The following is a 25,760-nucleotide window of genomic DNA, read 5'->3' as shown; positions in this document are numbered from 1 at the left end:
CACACAAATAGTATGCAGCATCACTGAGTTTCAAACCAAGGTCTACCTGCCACTAAATACTGTGCATTTTGCACATGATCAGCATCGTTTCCACTCCTAGGTGGGTGGAGCAGGTGGTTATTAAGAGGAAAGAGAGGGGTGCCTGGGTGGCTCAGTCAGTTAAGTGTCCAACTTCAGCTCAGATCATAATTTCACAGTTCATGAGTTCAACCCCTGCATCTGCATCTGGCTCTGTGCTGACAGCTCAGAGCCTGTAGCCTGCTTCAGATTCTCTGTCTCCCTCTCTCTCTGCCCCTTCCTCCCCCCACCCCTCTCTCTCTCAAAAATAAATAAAGCATTAAAATTTTTTTTAAAAAGAGGAAAGACAAAGGTAGAAGGCAAAAAGTAGAACATTTTGACTCTACATTTGCAAATACATATTAAAATTGAACTACTTCTTAAGAATTGGCCTTGACCAATTGTGCAGCACATCAGGAACTGTTTTGTGTGTATCATCTGCTTAATTCCTATCAGAATTCTGCAAGGCGTCTATGGCAGATTGTACTCATGTTCTCAACCAAAGACTCTCCCATGAGTCATATAACTCATGGTGCTTCTTCGTAGACAGACGTACTTTCCTGTCCCAATAACGGGATGGTCCATGTGACTTGCTTGGGTCAATGAAAGGAGAACAGAGCTCAGGGTTGGCATGTTTCAGAAGCTCTAAGAGGCTTACACATATCTGCCTTCTTTCTTGCTTCTGTCCCAAGAAAGGCTGGCATGCTCACACCCTGGGTCATCAGATGAGAAAATACATGGATCAGAGCCATAGCAGTCTACCTACAGCTGAATGACCAAAAAAAAAAATAAAGTTTCTTGTAAGTCAATGAGATCTTAGAGATGTTTGTTACTGCATCCAAGCTGACTAGTACAGTTGGTGTAGAGATGTTTGTTACGTCATCCAAACTGACCATACAGTGGTGTATTACAAATGAGCAAATGGAGCTGGAAGACACATCTCTCCCCAGCTCATACGACTCCTGGTGGTGAACCCTAGATTTAAACCCATTTCTATTGGATTTAACAGTCTGTACTCTTAGTTTCAAAACCCTCTTGCAAAGCCCAGAGAGTTTAAAATAGCTTAGATGAGGGGCGCCTGGGTGGCTCAGTCGGTTGAGCGTCCAACTTCGGCTCAGGTCATGATCTCACAGCTTGTGAGATCGAGCCCCACATCAGGCTCTGTGCTGACAGCTCAGAGCCTGGAGCCTGCTTCCGATTCTGTGTCTCCCTCTCTCTCTGCTCCTAACCCACTCGCATTCTGTCTCTGTCTCTCTCAAAAATAAATAGACATTTAAAAAAAACTTTTTTTTTTTTAAATAGCTCAGATGAAACCACTACCCGCACAGGAAAACAGAGCACTGAGTCTAGAGGCCCCATTCTTTCCATGGTTCCTGTGGCTTCTCCATCCTTCAAAACCCTGCCAGGGGGTCTGCACTCTTGGTGAAGGTCATCTGGATTTCTTGCAGGCCAGTGTCCCTTCTCCCTTCTCACCTCCTTAGCACTTATATTCCATGCCCCTCATTTCAAAGCCTGATCATTAATACCTGTGTTTAGAAAGCAGACCCAAAGCAACATGGTATTGCCCACAAAAGAAAGACACAATAAACAAGCGATTAACTGAGTAGGAGAGAGATGAGTGTTTGAACTTAAGAGCAGATTTCAGTTTGCAACATCCACTTGCCCGGTCTGTCAAGTGTGAATACAATCTCTGACCCTACCGCCTCTTCTGAGCCACCATCATCTCTTCCCTAACATTCCAGAACAACTTAATGAGCAGTAGACCTGCTCCTGCTATTCCCCTACAGATCCTTCCTTCTTCACCCTGCACTTAGGGAGGACTTCTAAAAGTGATCATGACATTTCCTGGCTGAAAACCTTTTTTGGTAGCTGCTCACAGCTCTCAGAATCGAATCCTAAACGACCTGGCTCCTGCCAGCCTCTCCTAATTCATCTCAGAGTGTCCTCCCCCTTGCTTGTTAGGTGCCAGATATAATGGCATCTTCTTAATCATCAAATAGGCCAAGCTGTTCTCCCCAGCTTACAGCCTTTCCGTGTGGGATTCCTTCTGTCTTGAAAACTCTTGTATCTCATGTTTATGGTCTCAGTTCCCATGCCGATGATTTCTGCCTACCCAATCTATTTCCCTACTCCCCTTCTGGATCACCCAGGGAATGGACTTTCCGGGCTGCTTGTCGTTCCGTGTGGTCGTGTGACTGGTTCTGGGCCGATGAAATGTAAAATGGAGGTGATGTGTATTAAGCAATCCGGGCTGTACCACTCTCCAACTTCCTTCAGATCCTGAATACGCCATCCATTTACATCTCTACCATGGCACTGTCTCTGCATCATTTTTAATGTTTCACCATCTGAAATTACCTTCGTAATTTACAGTTACCAGATCATTTCCTATCTTCCACGCCGGACTCTGAAATCTAAGAGGGGAGGGCCTTTGTGTCTTTTGTTCATAGTTGCATCCTGGGACTCAGCACAGTGTCAACTTAAAATAGACGCTCAATTACTATTTTTGAAATATACACACATATGAGTGAATAAAAGGATAGAGCTCTTTTAATTTTTTTAATGTATTCATTTTTGAGAGAGAGATACAGAGCACCAGCAGGCGGAGGGACAGAGAGAGAGGGAGACAGAATCTGAAGCGGGCTCCAGGCTCTGAGCTGTCAGCACAGCCTAATGTGGGATTCAAACTCATGAACCAGGAGGTCATGGCCTGAGCCGAAGTCGGACGCTTAACTGACTGAACCACCCAGATGACCCTGGATAGAGCTCTTATATAAACAAAATGAGTTAACTGATGAAGGCAGTTAGCACAATGCCTGATAGAGTATAAGCACTCACCAAATACACCTACTTAGGGCGTAAAAAATGGAGTCCAAAGGCCTTTCCTTTTGTTTTTGTACTGTGGAGAGGAAAGGAACAGAGACGAGGCTAGGGCTTGAGACCAATGGTCCATACGAGGCAGCCTCAGCCTTGAACATCAGAATCACCCAGGCAGGCAGAATAGAAACAGCCTCTGAGAGCAGTCACTGGGGAGAATGGGCTCCACTCCACAAGTCTGAACTTTTCTTCCTAACAGCAGCGTGAGTCTAGAATTGTTAGTAAGGGTCTGGTGTGCTGGGGCCAGGACATCAGCCAACATCTACATCAGCACCATAGAGCCCTTCCAAAGAGGCATTCCATACATTCCAAATGCACTTGTTGGGCTTAGACCATGTGCCAGATTTTGGCTGGGTGCTGCATTTAAGAAATAAATAAATCACCATCACTGCTTTCAAGGATCCAGAGGGAGAGACAGACGTGCATTCAAATAATTTAGGGGCGCCTGGGTGGCTCAGTCGGTTAAGCGTCCAACTGTGGTTCAGGTCATAATTTCAAGGTTCGTGGGTTTGAGCCCTGCATCGGGCTCTGTGCTGACAGCTCAGAGCCCGGAGCGTGCTTTGGATTCTGTGCCTTTCTCTCTGCTGCTCCCCACCCCTCTCAAAAATAAACATTTACAAAATTCAAATAATTTAAAATAAAATATGGTCAGTAGAGTGAGAGAGGAATGGACAAGAGTATGCCGGCGTAGAGAACACAGAAGAAGCACCTGTGTTTATGGATTCATGAAGGCTAAGGAGACAACCTCTCCTTTGGACCTAAAAAAAAAAAATAGTCCAAGTTTCCCAGGACGACAGAGTCGGCAGGGCATTCTAGGCACAGGGAACAGCATATATGAGGCATGGAAATAAGAAAAAACCTTCACAAATCTTGGAAAGAAAAAGAAGTCCTAGTAATTGAAGCATAAGGTGAGTGCACCTCGTACATATTAGAATGTTTTGCTGTTTGCATTTGAATGGCATGTGGGAGACAGACACAATTCAAAAAATTGGACACAGAAAATATTAATATGCTGAAAAAAATATACTAATTGTTTTTGGACATTTTCTTTTTTGCTTGTTTGTTTGAGTTGAAAATAGAGCTAATTTCTGAACTCCAATCTTCTTTGGGGTTCTTTTTAAAATTTATTGCTCAGTGTTATGCCAGCAAAACAGAAAACTCAGAATTAGAGAAGAATGGCCCAGAATGCCATCACCCTAATAACCACATGTTCATATTCCCATGTTCCTTCAAGGCTTTGCTTTGACTGGCCCATCCTCCTCTCAGGGGACTGAACAAATGGAAACAGGGCCGGACTGCATTTTAATCATGGCAGAACACCGCAGGGGCCCCTGAAGGAGATGCACAGAATTCCTGTCCCTGGAGAACTTAGACCAGAGATTGATTATGTATGAGCCTGCCTGAAAGACGGCTGGCCATTGTCCAGTCTTCAAGTTATAGCTTTCCAGAATATGGAGAGTCAGTGTAAGTCTCTCGTTCATAGAGATCATTTTTAGATCTTGGATCCAACACATACGATGTTCTAGTCCATTGTGTTTGGGGGTTGGGGTCCATGGAGGGTTTCCAGGAATCCAGAAGTCATCTGAAATTGTGCACCAAAAATTTTGTAAGTTCACAAGTGCATTTTCCAGGGAGAAGATACTCTGGTTATCAGGGAGTTGGTGTGTGACTTAAGTTGGACTTTTTGCATGGTTGTTTTTTGTTTACTCCCCACACGACAGTGGTTCAACGCGTTTCTAACTTATTGTTCTGAGCCCTGGGATCTGAACAAAGTTGGCTCCTGGTTCTTGGCAAAGGATGGAGCTCCTTCCTATGCAGTCCTTCTGAAAATCCAGGTGTCTCTACTTCCGAAACACATCTCAAACTTGACACGTGTCTCCTTCCCCATCTCCTCAGCCCTGGTCAGCCCACCATCGCTGCCTCCCACCAGAACAAACGCAACAGACTTCAAGCAAGTCTCCGTGGCTCCCCTCCACTGCAATCCAGTTATTATAGAGTCTCTTGAGCGCCTTGTTTCATTAATGAAATAAATTATGCTGGTATGCCGTACTGAAACCACTCCAATTAGTTTTCTTAGTTGCCTTCAGTATAATCCAAGTTCCTCAGTATGGGCCATAAGAAGCCCCACATGACTTTCTACTTCTACAACCCCATCTGGGGCCACCTTCCCCCTCACTCACTAGGATCTAAGGAGGGGGGAACTGAGTTCTGCTCCTGAACTCACCCCACTATTTCTCGCCTCAGGGCCCACACCCACAGTGTTCTATTGCCTGGATGCTCTTTTCCTCTCTTCACACGGTTAGCTGCTTGCCCTCATACAGGTAGGCCTCAGCTTAAAAATGTCTCCTCCACAGATGAACCTTTACTGACCAAGTACAATACTTTCTTCATCACATTCATTTTTTTTATTATCGAGTTTTCTTCACTTGTCATAATAATTATTTTTAGAATGTATTTTATGCTTGTTGGTTTTTTGTCTGCTTTCCCAATGAGACTCGAAGCTCCATGGGGGCACAGGCGTTGACTTTCTTCTTTGAGGACACATGCCCAGTCCCTGACACAATATCCGCCAAATGGTAGGACCAGGTGGTTGGATGGATAGAGCAGTTGACGATAAATTAATTAATTAATGTCTTACAAACATCCTCGTGCTCCATCCTTATGTGTAGAACTGGTCACCACCTCAGTGTGTTGTGTTCTCAGCTATGCTGGGATGACCATGGTGGCCAGCAGGGATATGAGTCAGTGAGAGCCGGGGAGGAGTGCTAAGGAGAGTTAGAGGCTATCCATTAGAGGCTGTGCCTACGGTCCAAACCACTGGATCCTCAGGGGCTTGGTGTGCTTGTGTTTAATTCAAAGAAACTTCTGGAGCTTGGATGACCATGGGAAGAGGGGATGGAGTAGGAAGGAGGGCTTTCAGACTGAGTGTAGCACACTACAGGTTTAGAAGGAACATCCGGAAAGGCTCTAGGGGACTTTCTTTGATATGTCTCAGAGTAGTTTTAGAAAAGCAAGAGGAGGAGAAGGGTGGAGTGGAAGTGGTGACCATCCAATACTCACCTAGGGCTCACCTCAAACGGCACAGGGATGGAGGGACAGAAGGTCACCTTTTCCTTTTCTTCTCCCCAGCCTGAAAAACCTACATACCTCCCAGTGGGACCCATGAGGCTCTCCACTTTTTCTCCTTAACTTCCTCCCAACCCGTGCCCATCAGTGTCAGGTTCAAATCTCCAAATCTGTCTTCCTCCCATTCCGGCCCCAACGTTGCAAAAACTGGCAGATGTGTTTGTATGAGGTCCCGGGCCCCCTTTACACCAGCTTTGCATGCTCCCACCTTTGGTTCTCGCTCAAGGTGGGAAGGTTCTGGAACCTAGACTCTGACTAGGGGGTTTGGGGTCAAACCATCTTCATCCTGTGACCCAAAATCTAGTCAGTTCTGATCAGCTCTGAAGTGGGAGGTTTGGAGGCCTTCCCATTCTTATTAATTTTTGTAACTTTATTCTTCGGGAGGCAGTATAGCTCATTGGTTAAAACCACGGGCTCTTGACTCCTGGGTCATGCTGTTAACTCAAAACCCAGCAACTTTACTGAGGCACAACCAACCAAAGTGATTTCTCTTCTCCAAACCTCAGTCTCGTGACTATAAAATGGGTATGAATAGTCCCTTCCTTATTGGGTTGTTACAAGGATTAAGTGCAATAATGCCTTCGGCACTCTACCCAGCCCCTTGGAGCTTTCAAGACCTCATATAGATTTCCAGCTCCCACAACCAGCCTGAGGGTCAGTTTGCTTTTAAAATTTGGCCCAAACAACAGAAAGTTTCATTGCGTGTGTGTGTGTGTGTGTGTGTGTGTGTGTGTACATATGGGCACATGGAAGTCCAGAAATGCTCAGGAATCTCACCTCGAGGAGCAAGCTTCAACCAGTGACCTTGGCACCCAGGGTGTGAATACCCCAGCTCCCTGACTCCTCAGGTAGGACGATTCTGGAGCACGCGTACCACACGGTGTTCCAGAGCGTCGCCCTGGGAGTGAGCCCCAGCCACCCGCTCGCTCGGATAGCTGGCACGATTCCACACTTCATTGTTGCCTTCTTTCCCTCATCTCTGTTCAGCTCCCCAAATAAACTACTTGGACTGGGATCTTGGTCGTGGGGCCTGCTTCTGGGAGAGCCCACACCAAGCTGTTGAAATGGCTTCCGTATGAAATGGCTCAGCTGTTCTCGTTACGGAAGGATCTTACACCTCATCACATCGGGGAGACCTTGCTGCATACCACCCAGACACCAAAGAAGGGGACAGACGGCTCATCGGAGTGAGTAATCAGCCTGGGCCTGCCTGCAAATCACTTCTGCCTGCGTGGATCACCAGCCAGGATGCCTCCTGCTGTGAGCTCAGAGCCTGCTCAGGGAGACCACCAGAGTGTTCCTCCCTGGCACAACCCTCCAGCCTCCAGGGAAGCTGACTGCAGGCCTGTGAATAAACCTGTCTCTTCAGGTGAGGCAAGAAGCTTCCCCGCCCTGCCCTGGCTGGCCAGAACAGGTCTGGCCGGTGGTTGTTCCTTTGGTCCAGGTGCCAATCAAAGGCAACGCCAGGGCACTTTGTCCAACGCTTGTATTAAGAGCCTCAGCCGGGCACGAACGACTCCTGGGAATCTGTCTGTACATCTCTCTTTGCCTTCGCCTCTTGTCCGTTTGCATCCTCAGAAGCCACCCCCTATAACTCTGTTTCCCATAAAGAGAATTGTAGGAGGGATCACCACCAAAGACCCTGTAATTTCGCAGGCAGGTTGCAGACTCTGCTAACTCAGAGCCCAGCCCAGCTATCCTGGATGCACACTCTTTATTCCTCTGACAAGCCCTAAGGCTGATTCTGGGCTGAGCGCAAGCACACACAGGTTCTGTAGAATCACGCAGGTTCTTGGCAAACCCCCGCCTCGAGTGGTATGGATTCTCCCAGTGCTTACAGAAACAGCCACGGGCTCTTTGAGCTGACTGGCTGCTTCCTGGCCACCAGGAGTATTTGCGACTAGAAGGACAAGGACTTTTCCACAGCTTCACGCAAAGACGTCGGTAAAGAAAATCTTCAGGTCCTCTCTGATCTGTAGGCGTCTTGGCTTTAATTCTGAATGTGAAAACATGCCCAGCAGCACATGCTCCTTTTACAGCCTGACTCCAGATTTCTCACCCGTCTTTCATCCACCCTAAAGAATGCTTCTTGTCCATTTCTCTGTCTGCCCCCCGGATGGATAACCTAAACTAAACCGGATCATAGCTAATTTGTAGAAATTGAGCCTCTATTGCACAACTAGCCATGCTTGAAGCATCATGCGGTCACCGAGAGAGAAGCTTCTGGAGTCAGGGCACCTGGCTTCAAATCCCTGTGCTGCCTCTTCCTCGTTCTGAAATCCCGGGCAGGTTAGTTAACCTCTCTGATGCAGCTTTTAAAACATGGTACCCAGGCCTGTGACCCTTCTGTCACTGAGAGCTGGAGACTTTGTCCCCTTCCCTCATGTCTGGGTGGCCTTAGGCAGGAGATTCTAGGTGACTTCCAAAGATACATCACAAAAGACCATGTCATTTTGGTTCCCTAGTAACACTCATGCTTGGAGTCCTGGGCCACCAGACACGAAGGTTGACTATCCTGAGACCACCATGTAGAGCAACCATGGCCGATACTCTCGTCTACACTTCTAGCTGAGCCCAGCCTTCGGCTAACCCAGCCCAGGCAGCTCGCAAGGGAGTGAAGGAGCCACCCTGGAAGTGACTCCTCCAGCTCAACCGTCCCAAGCCTCCGCTGTTCAGGTTACCCCAGACTTCAACGAACCCCCAGCCAAAGCCCCAGACCTCGTAGAACAAGGGGAAGTGTCGCGCTCTTTCTAAAGGCCTGATCCACAAAACCCGTGAGCTTTACTAAAACAGATGTCGCTTTGTGCCGTTAAGTTGTGTGGTAGTTTGCCGGGTAGCGGTACTAATCAGAACATTCCCTAAGCCTCAGTGTGCTCGTCTGTAAAACGGTGCCGTTAATGGTGCCCGCCTCGTGGAAGTGAATGTGTGCCGTGCACGTGGCTGTCATGATGATGATGGTTATTATCGTTTTCACCTACACTGTTCCCCTTGGCTGAAGAACACATCGGTTACATACATCTGATGAAGATCCCCCAATTATTTCTTGTGCACACTGTCTGTTCTAATTAGGGGAATACAAGGCATTCATTAAAAAGATGAGCCCCACGTTGAGCTAAAAATACTCTTCGAAGGTGCTAATACGGAGTTGGTAAACGTATTTGCGGTGGGGAGGGTGGAATAGTATCTGGGTGAATCGGGGACTTCACGTTCTCCCCGCGTAGGAGCTTACAAACTGGCTGGCACAGAGGTGAGAAGAGGCATCGGGGTCGTAAGGAGGTACACAGGCACAGGCTCACAGGAGCCACTGCAGCGGGCAAAGCGCCCACGGTGGTAACTGACACTCTCATTAGCGGGCTCCTTGCTCCCTTCCAAGCCTAAATGCTTCTATTTTCTCGTGCACAGATCGATACGGCTGGCAGGTAAGTGTCTGTGTGCGGCGTCGGAACAGTGAGACCCTAGCGGGTCAGAGGGCCTCGGCCCCTCCTGGGGGCGCGGGGGGCCCAGGCCCGCTGAGCAGGTGTCTGAGATGCGGGCCAGACCACATTCGAGCATCCAGCCGTCAGCGTACAAAATCAGATCTGATCGAGCCTGCGGAAGATAAATGAGCCGGAGTCCCCCAGCCCCAGATTTGGTCATCTCTTTATGAGCTCTGAAGGGCCTATTAGCAGCTCTGATGAGTTCTGGGGGAGATGAAGTGGGCCTCGAACAACGTTAGCTGGCAGAATCAAATCACTCCTGATGCCCCTAGGGAGAAGGACCGGCTGCCTCGCAGACGCCTCGCCCTCCCGTCTGCAGCGCCCAGAAGGTTTATATGAACACTCAGTGGGGGGGAAAAAAACCGGTAAGCACTTTTTTTTTCCAGCAGAATCGCCTAAGAATTTCCTCATATATATAATAGTTTCTCCTCGAGCGATTTGATGTTCCTGCTTTCACACGTGTGCTCACACTTTCCCCTCTCGGACTCTCTTGCTCGGGAAAGGCTGTCCCCGTCCAGAGCGGCCAGCGGAAGCCAGTCCCCCGGCACCCTCTCCCAGCCCTTGTCCTACTTCAGTCGGCCCTGCAGGTGCCGGTTCACGGGGGGGCTCTTCGTGCTGGTCGCCGTGAGCCATCACCCCTCTCCGGCTGCGGTCAACTGCCGTGTGAAACAGAGACAGCAGTGCCTCTCAGTGTGGCTGTCGTGAGGACCGAAGGGAATCACGGAATCACATACACTCGTGCCGAGGAGACAGTGGTGGGAGGAGACTCCCCTCCCTCTCCTCTTGTCCAGCGTGCAGGCTGGGCCTGAGAATGCCGTCTGGTGGAGGCCATCAGCTACCTCGAGGGTCTCAGCAGCTTATCAAAGAGAAGAAGAAGTGGTTAACCCTAGATCCCACTGGCGGATGTAGGGAAACACCTCCCTGAAGAAAGGAAAACTTCATGCTAATTAATACAAGGGTGCCACACACACCCCCCAACCCCCACCTCTCGGGTCGGTCACACGAAATAGACGGAGGAAGACGGACTTACCAGCTGTGGGACCTTGGCCTGCTCACTTCCCCTCTCTGCACCTCAGCTTCTATTTCTGTAAAATAGGAACAAGATATTTGCTTACTATTTATTATTAATAACAACGGTAGTGTTTGTGTTGAAAAGCTGCTGTGCAGAAAGTGTGCAACATACGGGACGGGCAGCTGGCACCCAGTTCGTGCTCCGTAAATATCAGTTCCTTTCTCCCTTCTCTTATTTCTCTGTCTGTGCAAGGTGGACCTGTTTGCTTACATGCCATGCTCCGCACTCTTGCTGCCCACTGTGATTCTGTCCCTTTGACACTTGAGTTTTCATCCGCTCTGGGGTCACCCTGACTCTGGCGGCCTTCTTGCTCGGCAATCCCACCAGCCCCCTATGACGCAGACACACGCCCGTCACGTCCTTGGTGTGGCTGTGTGTCTGTCTGTGCCCTACTCAACTGTGAGCTCACTGATTAAATAGCGATTTATTTAGAAGTCTTAAATGTCTGCCTTTATTGTTTTTAAGGTTATGTATTTACTGTGAGAGAGAGCGGGGAGGGGCAGGGAGAGGGAGAGAGAATCCCAGGCAGGCTCCGCACCGTCAGGGCAGAGCTGGATGCAGGGCTTGATCTCATGATCCCCGAGAGCATGACTCAGGCCAAGATCAAGAATCGGATGCTTAACTGACAGAGCCACCCAGGTGCCCCTTAAATGTCTGCCTTTGAAATGGAGAGACTATTATATACCAAGCACCGTGCCAAGGAATAGGAGAGGGCAGAGACTGAAACCTGGCCTCTACGGGCATAAATTCAATGCGGGGAGGGAAACGGAAACCAAAACAAAATACAAGTGAACAGTAAGGTCATGAATATTTGTCATATGTCCTCCCAAGGGTGGGAACCAAAGGACTGAGGCAAGAGAAACTGAAAGAAGATGATCTGGGCAGGAAAAGCTTTCAAAGGAAACTCCATTCAATGAGGATGCCACAGAAGCCACAAAGGATGGCATCTGATGTGCTCTCGTATGACATCAAACATTATAGAACCATCCAGGCGAAGAGGTGGAGGCAAGTGGATATGCAAAGGTCCTGAGGTAGGAAAGAGCTTGGTGGCTCTTGAGATAAAGGGAAATTTTTGTACTGGAGTGGAAGGAATGGGACAGAGAGCTGTGAACGGTAAACGCAACAAAGGAGGCAGGAAGCAGGTCACAGGGCTCGGTAGGACAAAGGGAGGCATTTTGATTAGAGATCCGCAAATTGGTTTTTATAAATAAAGTTTTATTAGAACATACATAGCATACGTGCGAATATACATATTGTCCTTGGCTGCTTTGAAGCTACAAGAGCAGAGCTGAGCAGCTAGGACGGACACCTCATAGCCCACAAAGCTGAAAATATACATGATCTGGTCCTTTACACAAAAACCTGGCAGACCCCTGGTTTAGATTATACAAAAAGATGCCGGTTTGGAGGGTTTGTAGCCGGTGGGCGGGGGGCGGGGGGGGGGGAGAGGATGTGGTCTTAGCAGACACTCGAAAGAGTGCTGAGTGCACACTAGGTCCTCAAACGTGCTTGTTGAACGAGTGAGTGGATCCTTAGATAAATAACGCTTCATTATCCACGACCATATGATATTAGCCCCTCTGGTAGCACAAATAATCGACAGGTTTACAGGACTGAGCGGGAGCCCCCCATCCATCCAGGCAGACTACGTTTTTCACAGCGTTAACAGCTGACGGATACTTAGAAAATTGAATGTTTTATGCAGCTTCAGATTGAAAATAGCAGTGTGGTTTTCACCACAGGGAACCCTCTTAATGTAAATCCAACCCAATTACACACACGCAGGCAGGCGCCGAAATTTGCAGCAAGACTGAGTTTTGCCCAGCAGCAAATGAGGCACAGCTCGGGAGAGGGAAGGCAGTCCCGCTGGGCAGGGTGCACCCCCACCCTGGGGGGCCGCTGCGTGTGACTCATGTGTGGGGGTGCTGGGTGGCTTACAGAACCCGAAAAGGAAAAGGATAAAGTGGCTTATGCAAATGCGTGGCAGACTGTCCTGTGCCGTTGCAAAATCATGAATAGGGGAAATTGCTCGAAAACCATAACTAACTTCTGGCTCCTGAAGGCCATTCCTCTGGCCAGTTACAGATGACCAAAGCCTTACAGGAAGTTAGGCACTGGGACTTTTTTTTTCTTCTTGATCAATGGCAACAGACTTTGTGGCCACAAGCGCGTGAGATGCTGGGTGTTCTCAGGCTCAGGTGGACTGAACACGGGAACTGGGTCCTTGAAACAGCCGTGTCGTGGCCGGTGTCCTCATAAAGGCGGGTGCCTCTCCGAGTGCCGGAGTGCCCTGCATTCAACATCCCCTTCCTGAAATAGAGACATGGGGACCCTTACCACTGCCCGCTAAGCATGTAGGGGTCCCCTAAGCTCTTAGGAGGTTGGGTTGCTTTGTTGGGACTGCCATAACCAACCACCGCAAACTGGGTGGCTTCAGTCAACAGAAATTCATTTTCTCACAGTTCTGGAAATGAGGAGTCTAGCATCACAGTGCAGGCCAGGCCTTGCGTTTCATCATGACTCTAAGGGGGGCGCCTGGGTGGCTCAGTCGGTTAAGCGTCCGACTTCGGCTCAGGTCACGATCTCGCAGTCCGTGAGTTCGAGCCCCGCGTTGGGCTCTGGGCTGATGGCTCGGAGCCTGGAGCCTGCTTCCGATTCTGTGTCTCCCTCTCTCTCTGCCCCTCCCCCGTTCATGCTCTGTCTCTCTCTGTCTCAAAAAAAAAAAAAAAAAAAAAAAAGACTCTAAGGGAGGATCATTCTATCTCTTTCTGGCTTCTGGCGGTGGCTGGCTTGGCACCCATTCCTTGGTTTATAGCTGTATCCGATCTCTGTCTCCACTGTTACATGGCATTCCCACGTGGTCCCATTGCCCAAATGTCCCTCTGTTGATAAGGGTACCAGTCACTGGATTAGGATCCACCCTGATCCATATGGTAGACCCCATCTGAACTTGATTACATCTGCAGAGACCTTATGTTCTAATAAAGTCACGTTCACAGGTGCCCATGACTAGGACTTGAACATATCATTTTGGGAGACGCAATTCGACCTGTAAAACGAGATCCTATGGAAAGACCCTACGGTAGGAAAAACGCATGGCATGGATTAGGAATTATCCCCACTGGCTAGACAGGATCTTGGAGAAGGTGGTCATGTTCCCACTTGTGTGAAGGCTCTGGGTGTGGGTCATCTCAAGTGTCCATTCATAATGAAGACCAGGGCATAGAAGACTGGAACTGCGACCCAACACAGGTGCCAGCCCCCCCCAAATCAGCCTTTTCTCAGAGTATCTTTTCTCAGCCCTTTATCTCTGCATGTCCCAGACACCTCACTCTCTACCTCTTGCCAACTCAGGATTTCTGGCATTCAGACTCTGCCCTCCACCATATCTGCCTCTTACTCACGTCAAAGGCCAATTCTCTTCTCATCCTTCTATGGCCTTTGGTGGTCCGTGGAAAAGCCAAACAATGCTCAAAATATGAGCCCAGACTGGTTCCCCTTCATCAAAAGTAGGAAGGGCTCCAGCATTTTTTAGGGCCATAACAATAAAAATAATAATAAACATTGATTGATCTACCTTCCTGGAGTGAAGACATTTTTTTCCCATTTTAGGGAAATCATCATTCTACCAAGACATGTATGGTCACCAGTTTCTGACACAGCGAGGAAGACAGATTGAGAATCACAGAAATGAAGGTTGGAAGTTCCTCGGTTGATGCAAACCTTTGGCAAACACCGTGCGAGGCACCTAACCTCTGAAATGTTATGTAAGCAGGTAGCCCCCTGAAAGGTCTATAACCTAATTTTAAATGGAACCATCCACTCAAAGCTAAGGGATTAGAAAAAGGAAAAGCCATCTGCATCAGTATGTCTCAATCTGCAATGTGCACACAGATCACCTGGGGATCTTATTAAAATGCAGATTCCGGTTTAGTAGGTCTGGGCTGGGGCCTGAGAGTCTGTGTACCTAACAAGGTCCTAGAAGAAGAAAATGATATTATTCCCTGACCACACCTTAGTGTTAAGGATCTACATAAGCCCCTGGGAAAGAGATGATCTTTTTTATAATTGCTCACCCTAAAGCATGTGTGTTCAAGTCAGGGGAAGTCTAACTGTCATGCTGATCCCCCTTAGTCAATGCAGGAAATTATCCAAGAAAAATGGCAATGCACGCTCCCGCCCTCACGGGATTCTCTAAAGGTACCTTCATCCTGAATATCAGGTAGGGTTTATAAATAAGTTTCTGTTCTCCCAAACTGGCACCCCTGCCAACCAAGTTTCTGCCACTGTGTGTGTGTGTGTGTCTTTATAAAATCCTGCCATTCTCGAAGTAAGAAAGATTTTGTCATTTCACAGTGTACCTGATTTGGGCAGGAAGTGGAAGAAACATTTCATATTGAGGTGTGGGTACATGCAGTCGCATTTAACCTTCATTAAAACCCGCCAGGAAAGGGGAAGAAACTGAGACCCGGGGAGACTAAATCCAATATGGCTCCAAAGGCTAAAATTATTTCACTGGAACGTGTAGGCTCTGGTGGTCTCTGGGCATTGGTTCCTCGCTGGTTTGCCCTCATTGATGCCCAGGCCTGGTTGGTCCTTCTGTGGACCCAGTGTAGGGTCAGACAGAGACACGTTTGAGTCCCCGCTCCCCCTCAAACCTCAGCACGCTCACTCTGAAGCCAAGATGTCCATAGGATCCATGTCCCAGAGGTGGAGAGAGAAGCAACCTTAGTTAAACTGCTCTGCATGGACTTCACACAAAGGAGACACTGAATGCCCACTCTCCACCACCACCACCACCCCCCCAGCACCGCCATGGAGGCAGAAGGAAGGGCAGGGCAGGAGCCCACAGTCACTGTTCCTGGGGTCCCAGAAACCCACTGCGTAGTCATTTCCTGCATGTGCCAACTTCCTCTCCACGGCACCCTGTTACGAGGCTCCTTGCCCGTGACAGCAGGGCGGGGAGTGGCCAGGGCTGAAACAAAATCATGACGAACTTCTGAATAAACCACGGGGATGCTGGGGTTAGGATCTCCACCCCCATCCCATAACCACTTGTGTGAAGGCTCTGGGTGTGGGTCATCTCAAGTGTCCACTTATAATGAAGACCAGGGCCTAGAAAACTGGAACTGCAACCCAACACAGGTGCCAGCCCCCCCAAATCAGCCTTTTCTCAGCATGTCTTTTCTCAGCCCTTTATCTCTGCATCTTATTTTGACATTTTATGAGTGGGGGAGGAAGGCAAATCAGCACGTATCTGGGGTATCTGAAAGTGCCCACTCCTGCTAAATCTGCCCATGCCTCGCTTTACCGGGTAAGACCTCAGCTCTATGACCCGGCGTGGAATCCTGCCTCTCACCGCCCAGGTGTTCGATTTGGGTCAAAGTAACCAGGCTTTCTGTGCCTCGGTTTTCCCGCCTGTAAACCGCATGAAGTTATCGTCAAGGGCATGTGAAACAACCCGCGTATTGCACTTGACTTCATTCCTGGCTCACGTAAGCCCTCAAGACCAGTAGCAACTGCTATCACTTTTACTTCACTGTCGTCTCTGGCATCTCCCTGCGCTGAGAGCTCATACCTCTTCCTCAGGACTCCTGGCTGCTTCTCGGTCTGGGTTTACAGAACGAAACCCTCCTCAAAACTCTTGTCTTCTCTTTCCCTTCTTTCCTCCAGTAAATAAAGCCAGAACCCAAGAGTTTTCTTTTTTTCCCCTTTTTTTTGTATTTAGTATTTATTTTAATGTGGCAAAAGACAAACGCTACTTTTTCCAGCTTTATTAAGATATAATTGACCTCTAATATGTATATATACACGATAAATGGGTGTGTGTATATGTGTGTGTGTGTGTGTGTGTGTGTGTGTGTATAGCCAGAGTTTTCAAATGGAATGACCACTGGAAAAAAATTCCTTTGAGTTCTAGAATAGGTTAATCTTGAACAAAATAACAACCAAGTCTCATCTTAAATGCTAAACCTTATAGGAAGGAAGGTGATATGTTCCAGGAACATGGTGTTGAGAATGATTCCTTACTTTGGCTGAAGAGAAAAAAAAAAAAAAAAAAAAAAACAAGACAAAGAAATAATTAACTGATGATGTCTAACATGGCTACAGAAATGGGGAATTAGCGACAAAGCAAACGTGCTACACATTTGGCTTTCCGTACAGTGGAGAAGACAAGAGTACCAGCCTTGGAGTCAAAATTGTTGATTCAAATCCTGACTTTGCTCCTTCACGGATGGTGTGGCTTTGGACAACTTACCTGACGTTCCAGGCCTCAACTCTTCATTTTTATAAACAGGGGCTGCTCTGAATGTTCTACGATAATAACGTATGTAATATGGTTTTAGACAGAATGACAGTGGTATCGAACCTCTCCCTCTTCCCCCTCCCTCCCTCCTTCTTTCTTTTTCAATGTATACTTTCTTAACACTGACTAGTTCTCCCAATCCTTTCCCCAGTGACCCATCCCCACACAGTTTTCACTTGAACGGGAATATTTTGGCCCTTCCCCCAGAGCACGTGTTGACCCCCAGTTTTAAACCTACAAGACCGGGGAATCTTACCTCATTGCTGACAGCATTCTCCCACCATTCTTGCACAGAATAAGGTAATGTTGCTAAAGCTTAACCCCTCACAATCCCTGATAGCTATTCTGGAAAACAGATAAGCCATTCAATCACTGTCATTGATTAATTAAGCTCCTACCTGCCAGCCCTGCTTTGGTCGTTGGGGATACAGAAAGGAAGGAGATCATTTTGTGCTGGATGTGCCCAGTAACTAAATTATCTTAGGGGTTGAAGACAGGATTCCTAGAGGAGGTCACAGTCAAACCAGATCTTAAAATTATTTCAGCAGAGCAGAGATAGTACATGGAAGGCATGAGGACTCCCAAGCATAAAAGCACAGATTCCCCGGAAGTGTGTGCATTCTAATACCAGCCTTTCTCCTGGGAGCGCCCTTTCCCCACTCCCAAGACTATCCTGCCTCCCACCCCCACCCCATTTCCTAGAATTCACTCTCCACCTCCATCCAGGCTCATACATCTTGTCCCTGGTCACCTCTCCCAGCATGAGTCACTTAGCCTGTGTTCCAAGCTCTCTGGTCTAACTGCCGGAAGACCCACCAACCCAGTCCAGTGAAAGGGTGATCCAAAGGCAACACCCACATCGCAATCACCTGAGGACCTCATTAAAAATGCAGTGTCCTGGGCTGCAGCCATGATTTACTGAAATCAGAGAAGACCGCAAAAGTCTACATTTTCCCAAGATCTCCCAATGACTCCACTGCGACATCCAAGGTCAGGAATCGTGGACTCCATCCTTGTGATGATAGCTTATCTCTCCAAAGGGGAACTGATTGGGCACCTTCTATAAGCCAGAGCTTCTGTGAGAAGCATCCACATGCATCATCTCTTTAAGAGTGACCATGCCATTAATTTGCGCCCTGGGATGAGCCAGGTTCAAACATCATTGACATTTAATTCTCTCAACGACTTACTTGACAACCGCATGGCGTCGGAATAAACTCTCTTCCTCCTAACAAGTTTGAAGCTGGAAAGCAACATACATACCTCTGGGTGCCAGAGGTTGGCCATGCGGATCCACCCAGTCTGGGCAAAGAGCAGAGAAGAAGGGAAGGAAGGCAGAGCAATGTGGGTCGGGCAGGCCCAGAAGGACTCAGACATTGTCCCCTGAACTTTCTTTTCAGCCTGGGGTCCTGCATCTTGGACAAATGAAATAGATAATGGCAGGGAACATTCTTGGCAACCCTCTGCCCGTGCTTGTAGTGGGTGGGCTATCTGGTGCAGGGTTCTTAGGAAGAGAGACTTGGGTTTAAACCCAGGCTCTGTCACTGCTTATCTGCGAAAGCTTGAGTGAGGCTGGTGAAATCTGTATGACACTGGATTTAATTTACCCCAAAGGGTTTTAGGAGGATTCAAGTAAATAATTCATGCAATGTATCCAGCGCACTCCGGGGTTTCAACACGTGCTTTCACGAGGACCATGGTAGACTTCACGACCCCTCGCGCTAACATTCCCACCTGGCCGCATTTCTGTCTGTGCTCAGGGGATCCCCACACTGAGACCCCATTGGCCCACTTGCAGAGAGATCCCAGTCGTCTGCTTTCTCTTCTCTTTGTTTTCCCCTGAAGCTCAGACTTGCTGGGCAGGAAGGCAAACTGCCAGACAAGAGGCCCTCGTCGCTTGGGGATCAGCATGAACTGAGAGAAATCCCAGAGGATGCTGGCATGGTGTTCAGCGGGTCTCAAGAGCTGGAGTTGGAATGAGGGATGATAGGGAACCACCTCTCACTAACTGGCTGCCTTTAGCCTGGCTTTATAGAAATTGTGCTGAGCTGAGAATTGTGGGCGCTGGCGAGAGTGCTGGTTATGTGTGCATGCGTTGGGGAGGGTTTCAGCTGTTTCCAGTGAGGACAGACAGCCTGATGAGAGGGAGGCGGACTTGAGAGATGTGCCCGGAAGGGAGAAAGAGCTCCAGTCGCTTGCCAGGAAAGCACACTTCGCCCTCAAGCCCTCAACATACACATGAACCACTGTAGGTTATAAGTGTGGCTCTTGCCCGTGGTGGCAGGGGCCCCATCCACCTCATTTACCTTTCTAACCAGCACACAGAAGAGTAGTGGAGTGAACGAAGGAACCCAAAGAACCAGAGGGAGGCTCAGCCCTGGTTTCAGAAAGATCCTCCCAGTTCTGAAATATCTTTGCTGGGAGAAGAAAAGTGTTGATGTCTCTAAACGTCAGACACTCCACTGGGAAACGTACACACATTCTCTCATTTAATCTCCGCCTATCAGCTCCACTAGGTGGACATCCCCATATCATTCCACTCATAGGAGCCTGACCTGCTTCAGAGAGCTGGGCTGCCCAACATCACACAGAAAGAGGAGCTGGCTGTGAATTCATCATGTTCTCCCTCAAATGCTGGTACTTTCTCCACCCCTCCACCTCAAGGCACTGGACGCCGCGGTGAACATCTCACCAGTCAGGGGGGATTCGTCTGTTTATGCCCTAGAGTGAGCTAGAAGGACTTTGGTTTGTCTTTTTTCTCATTGGACCATTTTCATCTAGGTAAACCCTAGATCCGTTCTACCCAATAGAAGCACAATGCCAGCCAGATAGGCAAGTTTAAATTTTTTAGTGGCTACATTAAAAAGAAATCAAACAGAAACAGGTGAAGTCAATACCAAAAGAAGATTTTACTTAATCTAATACAATATAGATTTGATGAAGTATGGTCAGCCCAACGTGTCACCGACACGGAACGTTACCAGTGAGATCATTAACGCTACTTATTTTGTTCTAAGTGTTTGAGACTCGGTGTGTACTTTGTGTTCATAGCACTTCCCGAGTTGAACGAGCCACCTACCAAGGGCTTAAAAAGCCTATGTGCCTAGTGTGGAACAAAGACTCTTCCAGTAGATGCGACAGGGTACTGGTCAGTGTCGAGGATGGAATGGGCAGGAGCAAGGAGCCTACGGCCCCGTCCCTGGGAGGTCTGGTCTCGTGGACCCTGTTTCTGGTCCCCTTGGGTAAAAAGAAGCCTTGTGGGTGGCTTCGGGTTCCTTTATATTCATATTCCTGGGGGAGGATCAGAAAGGTCTCCAAGATAGCACATCCAGGGCCCCTTATTTCCCCCAAGAGGTCCCCCAAGAGGTCCAAAATCTGGCTGAGCTCCTCCCCTAGGAGGGCATGGTTTCTCCCTGCGGGCTTCTCTTTCTTCTGGTCCGGAGAGCCAGACTGCACCCTCCCCACCCCACCCCACCCCACCCCACCCCACCCCCCAGGAATCCAGCTCTACGGGCAATCGAGTGGCCCAGACCAGCAGGAGGGCTGTGAACCGGGGGTCCTGGGCCCAGCGAGCAAGGCAAGAAATCCTTCCTCCCCCTTCCTCCTCCCACACCCTCACTGCAGGAGCCTCCCGGCAGCAGTCAGGAACAACGTTTGATCCGCCTTCCATACTGGAAGCCGTTCCTCACTCCTATCTCAGGCCTGGCTGGGCCTCTATTTTGAGCGTCCATAGCTAGACATGGAAAGCTGCCAGGCTAAGCCGGGCTTGGCCCACAGGCCTGGAACCACCCCGTCCCTTTGTTAGAGAGAGCAAGTGCTTCAGGCTCATTAGCTGAGATGCCATCCACACCCACCAGGCACCTGGAAGCTCCCACGTTAATAATAGCAGCTAGATCATGTTTCCTGAGCACTTACTACAGTCTAGGCCCTGAGCAAAGCCCTTGACGTGGAATACTTCATTTAATCCGTTCTCTAGCCGACAGCCCAAATGAGCTTTCCGAAACACAAAACTGATCATACAACCCCCTTGCTGAATTCCCAGTATGTCTTGAATAAAGACTCAAACCCTTAGCGGGGCCCCTGAGGCCGGCCAGACCCCTGTAGGCCTGGCGGCCTCTGCCCTGCCCGCTCTCCCCTCCTCCCTGCACGCCAACGACCATCCTCACCGCCGCCAGGGGCCTTGGGAGGGCTGGGTGTGGGGTTCTGCTGGCTCAGAGACGACGACACAAGTTTGTGGGCTCTCTCCCATATTGACTGGCTGTCCCCACCTCCTTGGTTGTCACCCAGGGTGGAAAACACGAAGCAACCAATTATTATTCACTGTGACTTCACACACCGAACACCAGCACAGACACACGCCCGGAACACTCTTTCAGTTTTAAGCTTCTTTGACGTTGCTCATACCGTAACTCGCCAGAAATTCCCAGCGCGTTCTCCCAATTAGTGCAGTTCCCGTGTCCAGACATCACTGCCTTGCTGGCTGACTGAAGAGCCCACGCTTCGGAATGAAAGGACGCTTGCCTCCCAGGCCCCAGATGCAACTTGCCCTGGCGGATAGGCACCCGTGCCCCGTCTGACCCGGGCGGAAAGTGCGTCCAGCCTTCCCCTCGGCCGGCCTCACGAGACAGCCGCGCCCGTCCACACAGTCCATGATTATTCCCACTTAACAGATGAGGACACCGAGGCTCAGAGGTACAAGGCGACTCGCTCAAGGTCATCTGGTCAAGGAGCAAGAGAACGGCGCCTTGAACGTGTCAGCCTTGGAAGGCAAGGCTGGCTGTGCTTTGAAGGGTCTGGCGGGAGAGGCTCTGCTGAAGGAGTGAGCCTGCGTCCTGAGGGCTGCACGGGCCACAGCGTCAGGCTGAGAGATGCTTGCCGGCCCTTGCTAACTATGAGGGCGCAGGCTCAAGCTTTTCTCCTGGCAAGCCCACGTCAGCCGGTGCCCTTCTCAACGCCTCGTTCCATGCCCCAAGCTTTGAGCTGAGGGTCCTTGCTTTTTCGCCAAAGACCTCCCGGGCTACCCTGGGGTCTGAGGGATTCACTGAAAAGAGAGTCAGTCCCTCGGAGGCTCCCCCAAAGCCACAACCAAGTGCGATCCATTCCATCTTCAAGGTGTTTCCAGTTTGGCTCCGCCCACGGCTTTGCCCAGTGCCCTATCCGGTCTGCGGCCTAGGGTCCCAGCCCTCCCTGGCCTCCCGGCCCCCAGCCCGGCCACGTCCAGGCCAGCCGGGCTCTGGCTGTGCAGAGCTGGGACGGCGCGCACGGTCCGTGGCAGAGCGGTGGCACCGTGTGGCGGGTGAGGACCCCCCGCGGGGGGTCTGGACTCACGGGGTCTGGATTCGGGTCTCTGCTCTGCCATTTCTTCTCTGAGCGGATTACTTTCTGGGACTCGGTGTCTTTGTCTATTAATTGCCAGCAACTTTTTCTCCATTTTTTTTTCTCATTAGAATGGATATGGGAATTAAATGGGTTAATAAGTCCTTAGGATAACGTCAGGTACGTAGAGTATGCCATTGTTTCGTCTCCCCCATCACTGCAGAAATTGCTCCTGACGATTGCTCCCCTGTCCCCCTTCCGACCTCCCTCTCGGCTCTGGCTCCCGCCTCACAGCAGAACCCCCCAGAACTGAGTCTGCCCTCTCTGCCCGGCACCTGGTGATTTCTAACAGAGTTGTGATCCCCCCACCGCCTGGGGTTCTGGTCCCGGGGCTCTCCCCCTTGCTGTTTGTCAGATTATCCCCTCAAGCCCCCTAATGCCAGCATACCCCCCAGCCAGGACGCTGGCACCCCGGAGCCCCCTCGAAGGAACCGCCCGAGCCCTTGTCCCGTGTTCGCTCTCCGTCACCTGTAGCTCTGTTTCTCCAGGGCTTCCTCTGACGACGTGTGTGATGTCGTCCAGGAGCTGGCGGGGGGGAAAAGGTAGATTCCTGAGCCCCTGCCCCAGGGCGCCACCCTTTTAACAAACTCACCGGGCAACCTGCAAGTCTGTGGAGACTGGCACCCCTAACCCCCAAGCCCCTGTCACGCGCTGCGGCCCGGTGCACGCGGCAGCTGGGTCCAACCTTGTTCTCCATCCTCATCTGCCCCAAATGCCCACAAAACACCCCTGCCTGGGAGCCCAGTCCCCTCTGTCATCTGGGGAATGTCTGTCCTTCCTCCCAGGTACAGCTCCCCGGCCACCCCCCTCTAGAAGATTCCCTGGCTCCGCAAAGCCAAGCTCGTGCCTTTTCTCTGTATATTTAACAACAGTGTGCTTCTCATTGTATGATGTGCCCAAATTCCTCATTGGGCCTGGAGATCTGGAACCACCCAGGCAGGGTCTTCTAACTTCAGAGCAGACAGGAGCGGGGGAAGACGTGAAGAGAGTGACCTGAGCAGAGGCGGCCTTTTCTGAGCAGCTACTATGCATGTTTGTATTTTCTGATGGCTTCAATCTTTCTTTCTAAATGTGAGGCGGGCGTTGGCCCTCAGATTTCACAGATGAGGAGACTCGAGCTGCAACCAGAGAATGTGCTCCTGATATGTGGCAGAGTGAGTTCCCCCACTTAGCTCCACTGACTTGCAGGGACATAGTGAGGACATCGCTCAGAGCTGGAGATGGGGTCATGAAACAGCCGACAACGGACCAAAGACCTTGATTCTTCTGCTCTGCATACCCAGTCCCCGAGGACCCACCTTGGCCTGCCGCACATCCCCGGCTCTGAGTCAGACTTTAACCCAAGGTGACCTTGGTCGAACCCCAACATCATCATCACAAGTGTGGGATCCATCCACCGCTTGGAGTTACAGACTGGCTTCATACTCCCACAGAAACGCAGTCAGAAGTGACCCTTGCCCCTGGCATCCATCAGAAACCTCTGTGATTTCTTTCTTTATTACAGGGAACGGAAGGGTTGGCCGGAGAGGCGGAGGGCAGAGATGGAAGAGAAATTCATTTGATGTCAGGCTTCCACCGCTGAGCCACTAATCTAATCAGTGACAACTTACCCTTTGAGATGTACGGCTTTCCAAAAATTAGAAATATCCTCTTTTTCCAAAAGGCTGTTGGAGAGGAGATAATTACCCCAATACAATCTGTGCTTATTCTCATAGTTGTGTTTTTCTTTTTTTTAACACGACAACATTTCCTACATGTGTTCAGTGAAGCTGAAAATGCTATTTTGATAATGGGCCCACAGAACGTTTAACAGGCCTGGGTGACAATGTGAGACTTTCTTAAGGAAAGAGAAGGCAATGAAAAGCTATTATAGGAGGCATTAATGGGAACTGGGAGGTCTGCCGGAGACATCACTGCAATTCTCAGTTTTGCTGTTTTCTTAATAAGGCTCTTTGGAGATCAGTTCGGAAGCGTGATCTATACAAAACCCGGAGCCCTTGGCCATATCCTTGCTCAGCCTGACCTCCCACCCTCCCAAATACCAAGACTGAAACTCCCTTCCTCAAATCTCTCCCCAACCACCGTTTCATAAAAATTGACAGAGTACCTACTCTGGACCCATTTACTTACCATATGCAGGCATGAAGTTAAAAACCATCTTTGTCCCTGCACGTCACAGCCTTGAAGAAGGCAGATGAGAAAGGAGAACAGCAATCCAGTGTGATGGTTCTGGGATGGGGCACCCAGCACCCTGTGGGAGTAGAGGGTAGGGAGCGGCTCCTACTTCCTGGTCTTGGAAGATGAGTACGACTTACCCAATGTGAGAAACTGAGCCTTTTACTCTGGCTTTGGTCCCAGATCCATCCCTGAAACTGAGGCCAGAAATATGGGAGACTTTCTGGTTGGCCACAAGGTCACATGTCCATCCTTGGAAATGACAACAAAGTCAACCCCTGGGAAACTCATTGACTGAATGAAGATAGGGGAAAGGTGGTTCGTTGGGGTAATGTTGTGGTCTTATTACCAGAAACAGGGGGGATGGATGCTAAAAGGGCAGCCGTAGCAGCTGTCCCCTAAGCAGGGGGCCACTTATTATCCCCAACAGAGGTCATACTGTCTTCTGTGTTCTGTAGATACAGGAGCCCACAGCACCCAAGACTCGTGTCCAGAGGGAGTTTCTCTCAGGCAAGCCAGTCACAGTAAAGTTCAGTCCTAAACCAAAGGTCTTGATTCTCCCTGGGATCGAGGGGAACTTGCTTCTTTGAGATTCATGGTCTCACTTGTTCTTCCAGAGGGAAAAGAGGTGAAAATTACCTTGCCATTCTTTCTGATTTCCTACAATAATGAAACAGAGTTGTGTGGATCGAGACACTTTCCAGCCACACTAATAATAATGACCCAGCAGGGAAACAATACTCTGAAGGGTATACCCTGGAAGCCTTGAGAAAGGAGTGATAAACCTTGCCACGAAATGAGCGAGGAGTCAAGTACACTTACAGAGAAGTCTTGCCAGGAGCCGGAATGCAATCCTTACAGAAATGAATCGTGATACATGGGCCCAGGTAGGAAGAACCGACGAACAACTGGTTATGCTTGGGGATACCCAGAAACTCTCACACCCACGCCTTCACTTAATACTCCAAAATAGCTGAGAAATGGGCAAGGTTTCTACTGGAGAAAACTTGTAGCCCCAAGAAACCAAGTAAATTCTGAATTAGTTATGGGGGAGGCTAATTGAAACCATACCCAAGGGGACCCATTAGTGTCTATTGTATTGAAAGGATTATAATGAGGTAGAAACCATTGTGTATCCAACCAGTGGGGGTGAGAATTCCTTAGAATTTCCTCTGTGTGGGAAAATCCTTGATTAGTTCCTCGTAGGTCTGGACAACCCCAAGGTGGAGAGGTTGTTCTGCATGAGACAAGGGGGGAATGTATTGACTTTTCTCACAACCCGGAGGAGGCAAGG

This window comes from Lynx rufus, unplaced genomic scaffold, assembly GCF_022079265.1.
Source record: "Lynx rufus isolate CCGP_SWC_20201006 ecotype Redwood Valley unplaced genomic scaffold, mLynRuf1.p SCAF_8, whole genome shotgun sequence".
NCBI classification, from domain to species: domain Eukaryota; kingdom Metazoa; phylum Chordata; class Mammalia; order Carnivora; family Felidae; genus Lynx; species Lynx rufus.
The sequence above is the reverse complement of the archived record's forward strand: the minus strand, read 5'-3'. Positions refer to the sequence as shown.